General features: G+C 47.3%; 2 pseudogenes; one reads left to right on the top strand and one right to left on the bottom strand.

The window, feature by feature from the left end:
• Positions 1 to 4853: 4853 nt before the first annotated feature.
• LOC123045817 (myb-related protein Hv33-like) lies at positions 4854 to 5562 on the bottom strand (annotated as a pseudogene).
• A 53-nt stretch (positions 5563 to 5615) lies between these two features.
• On the top strand, positions 5616 to 7447 carry LOC123045728 (myb-related protein Hv33-like; annotated as a pseudogene).
• The last annotated feature ends 448 nt before the right edge of the window (positions 7448 to 7895 follow it).

Below are 7895 nucleotides of genomic sequence, written 5' to 3'. Positions count from 1 at the left end.
GGCGGCGGCGCCGCAAAGGCGGGGCGGCTCTGTTTGTGGCAGGGTGCGGCGATGGTGGCGGAAATCGGGGCGGGGCGGGGTACTTATAGGAGGGGGGTGCTTGCTTGGGCGAGGGGGCAAGCGGCGCGGGGAGGGAGAGTCCCGGCCGGACTCGGCCTCGCGGGCGGTGCGCGCTCCCGTTCTCCTGGAAGGAGACGATGCTGGGAGGTGGGCCGACTGACTTGTGCTTCGGCCCAGTCGGCGGAGGAAACTTTTTTTTTAAAATAAATTCGCCGAAACTAAAATAATCCTGTAAAATAAAATAAAAAACTAAAAATGTCAAAACAAATTTTCGCCGTTTAAATAAAATATTTAGAACGAGATGAACATTTTCTTGGCCCTAAAATGCAACTTTGGAAAACATGCAATTTTTCTAATTCAAATAAAATAGCAATAAACTCCGAATAAAATCAAATATGTGATTTTAATATTTTTCCTCCAATATTTTATTTATTTTGAAGAAGTCATATTATCTCCTCTCATATATTTTAATATGAAATATTTTCAAAGAGAAAAATAATTAAAACCAAAATTCCTCGTTTCAATATTTGATAAAACTCAAATATGAAAACAAGGAAATCCCCATCTCTCTCTCCGAGGGTCCTTGAGTTGCTTAGGATTTGGAGGATCGCGAAACGAAATGGAATAAAATATGATATGCATGAATGATATATATATAACATTTCAAATTGAAAATTTGGGATGTTACAACTTGCCACCGGCTTTGCCCTACGTGCCGGACTCGAGTGCACACACACGCTACAGACTTGACCTGGTTGCCTTCAAGCCGGTCGCCACCGTCACATGCATGGCTTATTGCCAACATACTAATCAGACATATTAAATTAACAGTTAATAATATACTATAACTACAACCGTAGAAAAAATAATACTATAAGTATATATTTACGGAGTATTTTTATAGAGAAATTACGGAGAGATTGGTGCATGCATGTGCAGTGTTCTAGCCGTTGCCATCGCAACAGATGGCGTGATGTGCACTTGTCTTGCATGAGTAACCCGCATGATTAAGTCGTTCCGTGCCGTGGTCGGAGGAGGGCTAGTTGATCAAGACATGCATGAATGCTCCAATTGGTTGCCCTTAAACCAAACCAAGCCGTGCACTGATGACTAGCTAGCTCACCCAATCTAGGCTGCCTCTTTTTCTTTAGACTATATATCTCTTGTACTTGTTCACAGCAAATTGATTGGGTGTTATGTATTCTTTCTATTGGTTAATTAATGTAGGTGATCTGGATTGTATGATGTCATATGAAGTTTGAGTGAAGCAACTGAAGAACACTGCAACTTTTATGAGATCACGCGAATCAACCTGTGGTTGGATGGTTAGAGGGACTGTGCTATCTTCAGCTTATCAGGGTTCAAATCCTGGTGCTTGCATTTATTTTTAAATTTATTTCAGGATTTTCGGCGATGCGCATTCAGTGGGAGGAGACGTTCCCGTCGACGATGAGGTGCCTACGGTGACTTCGTAAATTTCAAGATGATATATCGGCTCAGTCTTTCGAAGGTGCTCATAGGGATAGGATGTGCATGTGCGTTCATAGAGGTGAGTCTGTACTGTGTTCAAAAACTTTTATGAGATCACTTCTATTTGTTTTTTTGTGCCTCTGAACTCTCTAGCTAGGGCTAAGCTATTGGCATTTTTGCCATGGAAAGAAGTTGATGCACATGTTGTTTTTATTACAAGGTTGATATTTTATTATCATGGTTTTAATTCAGTGATTGCACCAAGGTTCCCATCATGCTTGTCTCACTCGGAGCCATAATTACTCCGGTGAAAAGGCACGCACACCGGTTTCAACGACCTTTAAATAATCTTGTCAAATTGCAATATATCTATGTAAGCCACACACGACAAAAACCAACAATATTCCGGAGTTGCAGCAAGAACCTTAGGTGCATGAAAATCATGCAAACCACTTGCTTACCATGAAATCCTTCATTTCTGATGCCGACCTTGAAAATTTTAGTTTCTTCGTGGGAACCTCCGTGGGTACTTTGAGACGGCTCATTGGTGCAGAAAAAATAAGTGCCGAAGCATCAATCGATCGCCTACGCACGCAACACTCGTCAGTTACGTGATGTAGAGGAGTTGGCAGGCGAAGTGTCGGCGCGAGCAGAATTTGTTGCGGCACAGCTTGCGGCGGCGGAATTTGTCAAACATGATATACTGAGAATTTAAGGGGATGGACGTACGCTTGTCCCCATGTGAAAGAATGATCAAACTTTCCACGAGTAAATGAAAGATGGTGCATGGAGGACCATCTAGCCCTCGGTTGTCAGTCTTGTCCGTTTCTCCTATCTGGTCCTCCATGCACCACCTTTCATTTACTCGGGGAGAGTTTGATCCTTCTTTCACACGGGGGACAAGCGTACATCCATCCCCTTAAATAGGTTGATGTAAATCTTGATGAAACCCACGCACATGCAGTTTGTTCCCTATGATTTGCAACTGCCCTGAAAATATGCACATTTGTGCATGCGAAGAGCATATAGCCGGAATTGGCGAATCCGACCCCCTAAACGTTCGCAGATGTGTTCGAACGCGTCCGTTCACAGCGTGAGACGCCCCCTCACATATCCTGTCAGACAACCACACCTCTCAAATTTAAACCCTCAAATCCATGCAATCGATGTACGTGGATCATACAACACCAATTCACTACAATTCAACAATGCAACAAAACAAAATAAATCACAGTTCAACAACCTAGACATGCTAATTAAAATGAAATTCAAGTCCGTGCCACGTCTGGCCAACTTGATGGATCACTCGCCAGATGCCATCCTTGCCACTTGCTCTGTTGTAGCCACCACCCATTCTGCGTTTGCTAATGCCATCGTCGCTCTCGCCACCTGGTACTCCGTATGTTTGTTGATCTCCTCCTTCTCTTCAAGCGACTTTCTTGCTTGCTCGTCCAAGAGGCTAGTATCCGCCAACATTATTCTCAAATTCTTCATGTCTCAAACAAGTTGCAACCTCTTCTTCTCATGCTCTATTGATCCAAAAGTCCGAACCTTCTCGAGCACCCATTTGAGTAACACTTCTTTTTCTCCAACTCAATCTTCTCCCTCTCAATTTACAACTTGTTGCTTCCAATTCACAACTTGTTATTCACCTTCTCTCGGTCCCAATTCATTCTTTTTTTTGCGCATACAACATGAGCTTATACCTCTTTTCTTGTTCTCCCTTGTGGATAAATTTTTTGTCCATGTGGTGGACATTTTTGTCGCCCGGGTGGCCCTCCCCTTCCCCCACTTGGTTCCCATGACTTGCCAGCTATTATTTGGCACGATGGCTCTTCCATTCTCTCCTACAACTTCTTCCTCTTCGTCATCCACTTGAATAGATTGGTGTGAGTTTGAGCCATCATTTGTCTTCAACCTCTTGGTGCCTTTTTTGATGTCTTGCACAACTTGATTCCACTTTGGTTAGGCATTCAATATAATGCAACAATGGATAAAACGGAATAACTTCTTCTCGACCTTTTGAAACAAAGTGCCGGCCAACACCATCTATTAAACAATAAAGTAACCATGAGAATCCGACATTAGAAGCTAGCAATGCAAATTATGACAAACTTTGCAATTCAACTTATGTGAGTTTGGACTTCAATCCCACTTTGATTCCGGCCAAGCACGAAAGGACGGTGGCCGACAAACTTGTTCACATTTTCTGGGATGGTGGAACATCCATGTTGGAGAGATCACATTGCGGGTGGCAATGGTAGAATGCGACTTCACATATTCCTTGTGTTCATGATAGTGCTTGTGGATCTTCAAATACCTGTTGCCCTTTTGCTCCGTGCCACCTATAGGGTCCATGCTTGTGGTCAACCAAGATTTGACGAACAAAATATCCTCAAATGTCGTGAATGCTGGACCTCTTGCCTTGGTACTTTGCTGTTTTTTCTTCCTAGTATGTGATGTCCCCCCCAACATCAAGTGTAGGACAATTTGGATCCCCCAACTCATATTCCATACCGTCTTCCTAAAATGATCATGATTCCAAATAAACTAACAAAATATGCAACTAATTCTTTCAATGGCGAATGCAGCTAATCAATCAAATGGCAAAGCGAATATAACAAACAAAGGGATATAAGGGTGGACGGTGCCTTCATTGTTGGCGGTAGGGTGGATGGGTCCGGGGCGACCAGGCGTAGCAGAGGGGACATATCCTCGTCGTCGTCCACATCATCCTTGGCCGGAACTCCCTGCGCCATCACTTCCCTATCGGGTTGCTTCCTTCGCCGCTCCATCTGGGCAACGTTCTCCGGCTTGCAGCTCATCGCCAGGGACGGGAGCCCCACGAACGATGCTGAGGCAACGTCCGTCGTGCCGGTGGGGGATGGGGTACCCAGCTACGACATTAGGGCGGCGAATAGGGGTGGTGGAGCGGATCAGGAGCAAGGATGGAGGGCAACAACGATTAGGGCACGACCGTTGGATGAGGACAGTAAATTTGATGGACTTAGTCAATTTAGTGCAATTTATGATGGGTCATGTCTATCGGATCCAATTTAACATACGCATCCAGTCATGTTCAGGCCTTCTCATATCCATACTAGATTTGGGCTAGATATGAGAGCTGCCGGTCAATCCGGAAGTATAGAGCTGTTTTGAAGAGCCAACTGTAGGTGCTCTAATAAATTACTCGTTACCTGCTCCGCATGCTACAGAAAGCAAACCAATGCGCCTATAAAAATGGTACTGCTCTGTGCTACAAACTACTGCTCGAACTCCCGATGTAGCACCAACTTGCGGTCTAATGGAGGGAGAAAGAAAAGTCAGAAGTATTGTTCCAAGTTGAAGTCGAAATGAGGCTCTGTTCTGGGCAGGGCAGCGCAAACTTGTGCTCCACCCGTGGTGCGTCGTGTGGCCGCTCCAGCTCCGCCTTGGCCCAGTGCGGCACCGGCACCCGGCCATCGAGCACGCTTCTCACCTCACCGCCGTAGTTCCAGTTGCTGCTGTTGCTCGAGCTCTCCCCATAGCCCAGGTTCTCCGACACGTCCAACATGTAGCTGTAGTCGGCGGCGCCGAACCCGGCATCGTCGTCCGCGCCATCCTCGCCCCCGCCGAACTGGTCGTACAATGCTGCCGCACCGTCGTTGGCGCACACCAGGAACGGGTGCAACACCGCCGGCTGCTTCGTAGCGAGGCCGCCGTCGACCACCGCAGAAAGGGCCTTACGGTATTCCATTTCGGCGTTCGGCAATGCCGCGGTGGCCATGGCACCCATGGGCTTGTGCGTGGCCGGGTCGATGCCCTGCTGCCGGAGCTTCTTCTTGATGCAGCTGTTCCAGAAGTTCTTGATCTCGTTGTCCGTACGGCACGGCAGGTGTGACGCGATCTGAGACCACCTGCAAGCACACACGCGTCAGTAATTCGGTACGTTTGTCCCAAATCTTTCTGCTAGCTCGATCGATTTTCGCACTGCGAAATTGATATGATCTGAATGCATTGCGCGGACGTACGGTCATGTACTCGTGAATGCATTGCGCAGGTAACTTGTAGCTAGGCGTAGACTTGGTCGCGTCGAGCGAGCGGTCATGTACTCGTGTTCCCCAGTTAAGTTTACAATCTACTGCTACTCCCTCCGTTCGAAATTACTTGCCAATTTGTACTTCCTTTTTGAACCTCACCTGCTGCCGATTCATTCATCCTAGTACGTACTTGGCTGGTGCATGTGCCTGCGATCACGCGGACATTAATTTTTGCAGTGCTCGCGTTCAAGGAGAGTGAGTGGGCTGAAAGATTTGGGATAACATGCTGACGCGTCATGCCTGTGTGCTTGCAGTTGCAGGTGGCCACAGATCGTATCACACCTGCCGGGCTGGACGGACAACGAGATCAAGAGCTTCTGGAGCAGCTGCATCAGAAGAAGCTCCGCCAGCAAGGCATCGACCCGACCACGCACAAGCCTATGGCTGCCGCCGACACGGCCACGGCGGCATTGCCGGACGTGGGAGAGGATGACCGTAAGCCCCCTGCCGCGGAGGTTGACGGCAGCCTCGGTCCGAAGCAGCCGGCGGTTTCGCCCTCTTCCCCGTGTGCGCTGACTACGGCAGCAGGTTCGTCGAGGACCTCGGCGCGGCGAACGCTGCGCCATTGTATGGCCAGTTCGGCGGCGGCATGGAGGGCGTGGACGACGACGCCGGGTTCGGCGCCGGCGACTACAGTGACGTGCTGGACGTGTCGGAGAACCTGGGCTGCGGGGAGACCTCGAGCAACAGCAGCAACTGGAACCACGTCGGCGAGGTGGGCAGCGTGCTGGACGGCGAGGTGCTGCACTGGGCCAAGGCGGGGCAGGCCTTCGCGAACATGGAGCGGCAGCACGACGCGCCGCTGCTCGCTGGAGCACAAGTTCTTGCCGTGCCAAGAACAGAGCCTCCTCGCAAGTTTCGATTTCAACTTGGAACTATACTCCCGATATTTTCTTTCTTCTTCCATTTTTTACCCTGTTAAATTATCTCGATTCCCGCCAAACATGCAACACCTAGCTAGGTGGTTCAGGAACATGGTTGTAATTTTTATTATCTGTGTTACTCTTTATACTGTTACGATTGAAAATAAATAGATTGAAATTTCTCAAAAAAAAACATGATAACTTTGATTAGGGATTTTTTTGCGGGTAGCATTGATTAGGGATTGTACGTACCATATATGTTTGATTTCTCATAAACGACAGAACATTCGTAGAGTTGGCACACGAGAACATTGTTGTGTATACTATAGTAATTAAACACTTGGAAAAATAAACATTTATACTACTTTGCATGACCTCACTATCTAAGGGAAAAATTGCCTATTGTATTGTCATATGCGGAGTGTAAATTATCAGAGGCTCGGCATACAACCTCTATGCCGAGTATCATACAAAAATCACTCGGCGTATACTTGGTCTTCGGTAAAGTGTGTCATTTGCCAAGCGTAAACAAAACACACTCGACATAGATAGCAAGTTTGACAAAGGTGGCAAAAACATTTGGCATCGACAACACGATCGGCTAAGCCCTGGACATGTAACAGCTTCGTGACACACGCTCTCCCCCATATCTTTCGCACCCATTGTTTCCCATTAGAGTTCCACACCACTTAATCCCCTCCCTTTCTTTACCCTCTGTTTTCACGTCTCTTTTTTAACGTCATTTGCCTACTTCAAAGTTGTTTATTAGCTTTGTCCTATTTACACAACCCTTGTATATCCATGTTAGGACCCCATGCAGAAGGCGAAGCAGTTCCAACCATCTCGCGGGAAGGATCTAGCTATCGAGTGGGAGCGCGTCCGGTTAGTGAAGGGTTTGCGGGTCCGTTCCTCCGTTACTCTCGAACCTTTTCTATGGTCAACTGAGTTTATTCCATGGCACATGGCAGGTCTTGACCTTTTTCAGGGTCTGCCTGTCATGTTCCAGACATTTACTGCTTTTCTAGGGCTTTAAGGTCGGAAATTTAAGATCTAACCTACGGCCACATGAAATCACGGTCGGAAATGGGCTCAAAATCCTTGTTTGGTTCCTGACTAGGCCCTATGCATCCAAAGAGGAGGGAGACCCCGACACCGGCGGCTAAGGCTAGGCCGCAAGCGTGAGGTTTTCTGCCATTTTAAATCCATGAAAATTCATGTGAGGCCTAAAATTCATGGCACCTGGTACGATGTAATCATATGGGCCCTGGAGGGTGTGGTAAAAATTCCAGAGCATTTCGCAGAAGCCATCACAGAGGCTATGTGAAAAGGCACCATCTCGCAAAAAGATCTAGATTTCGAGAGGGATCATGTCCGGATTGTGAAGGAATTGCAGTGCTCATTCCTCTGTTGGCCTCAAAACTTC

This window comes from Triticum aestivum, chromosome 1A, assembly GCF_018294505.1.
Source record: "Triticum aestivum cultivar Chinese Spring chromosome 1A, IWGSC CS RefSeq v2.1, whole genome shotgun sequence".
In the NCBI taxonomy this organism is placed as follows: Eukaryota; Viridiplantae; Streptophyta; class Magnoliopsida; order Poales; family Poaceae; genus Triticum; species Triticum aestivum.
The sequence above is the reverse complement of the archived record's forward strand: the minus strand, read 5'-3'. Positions and strand labels throughout refer to the sequence as shown.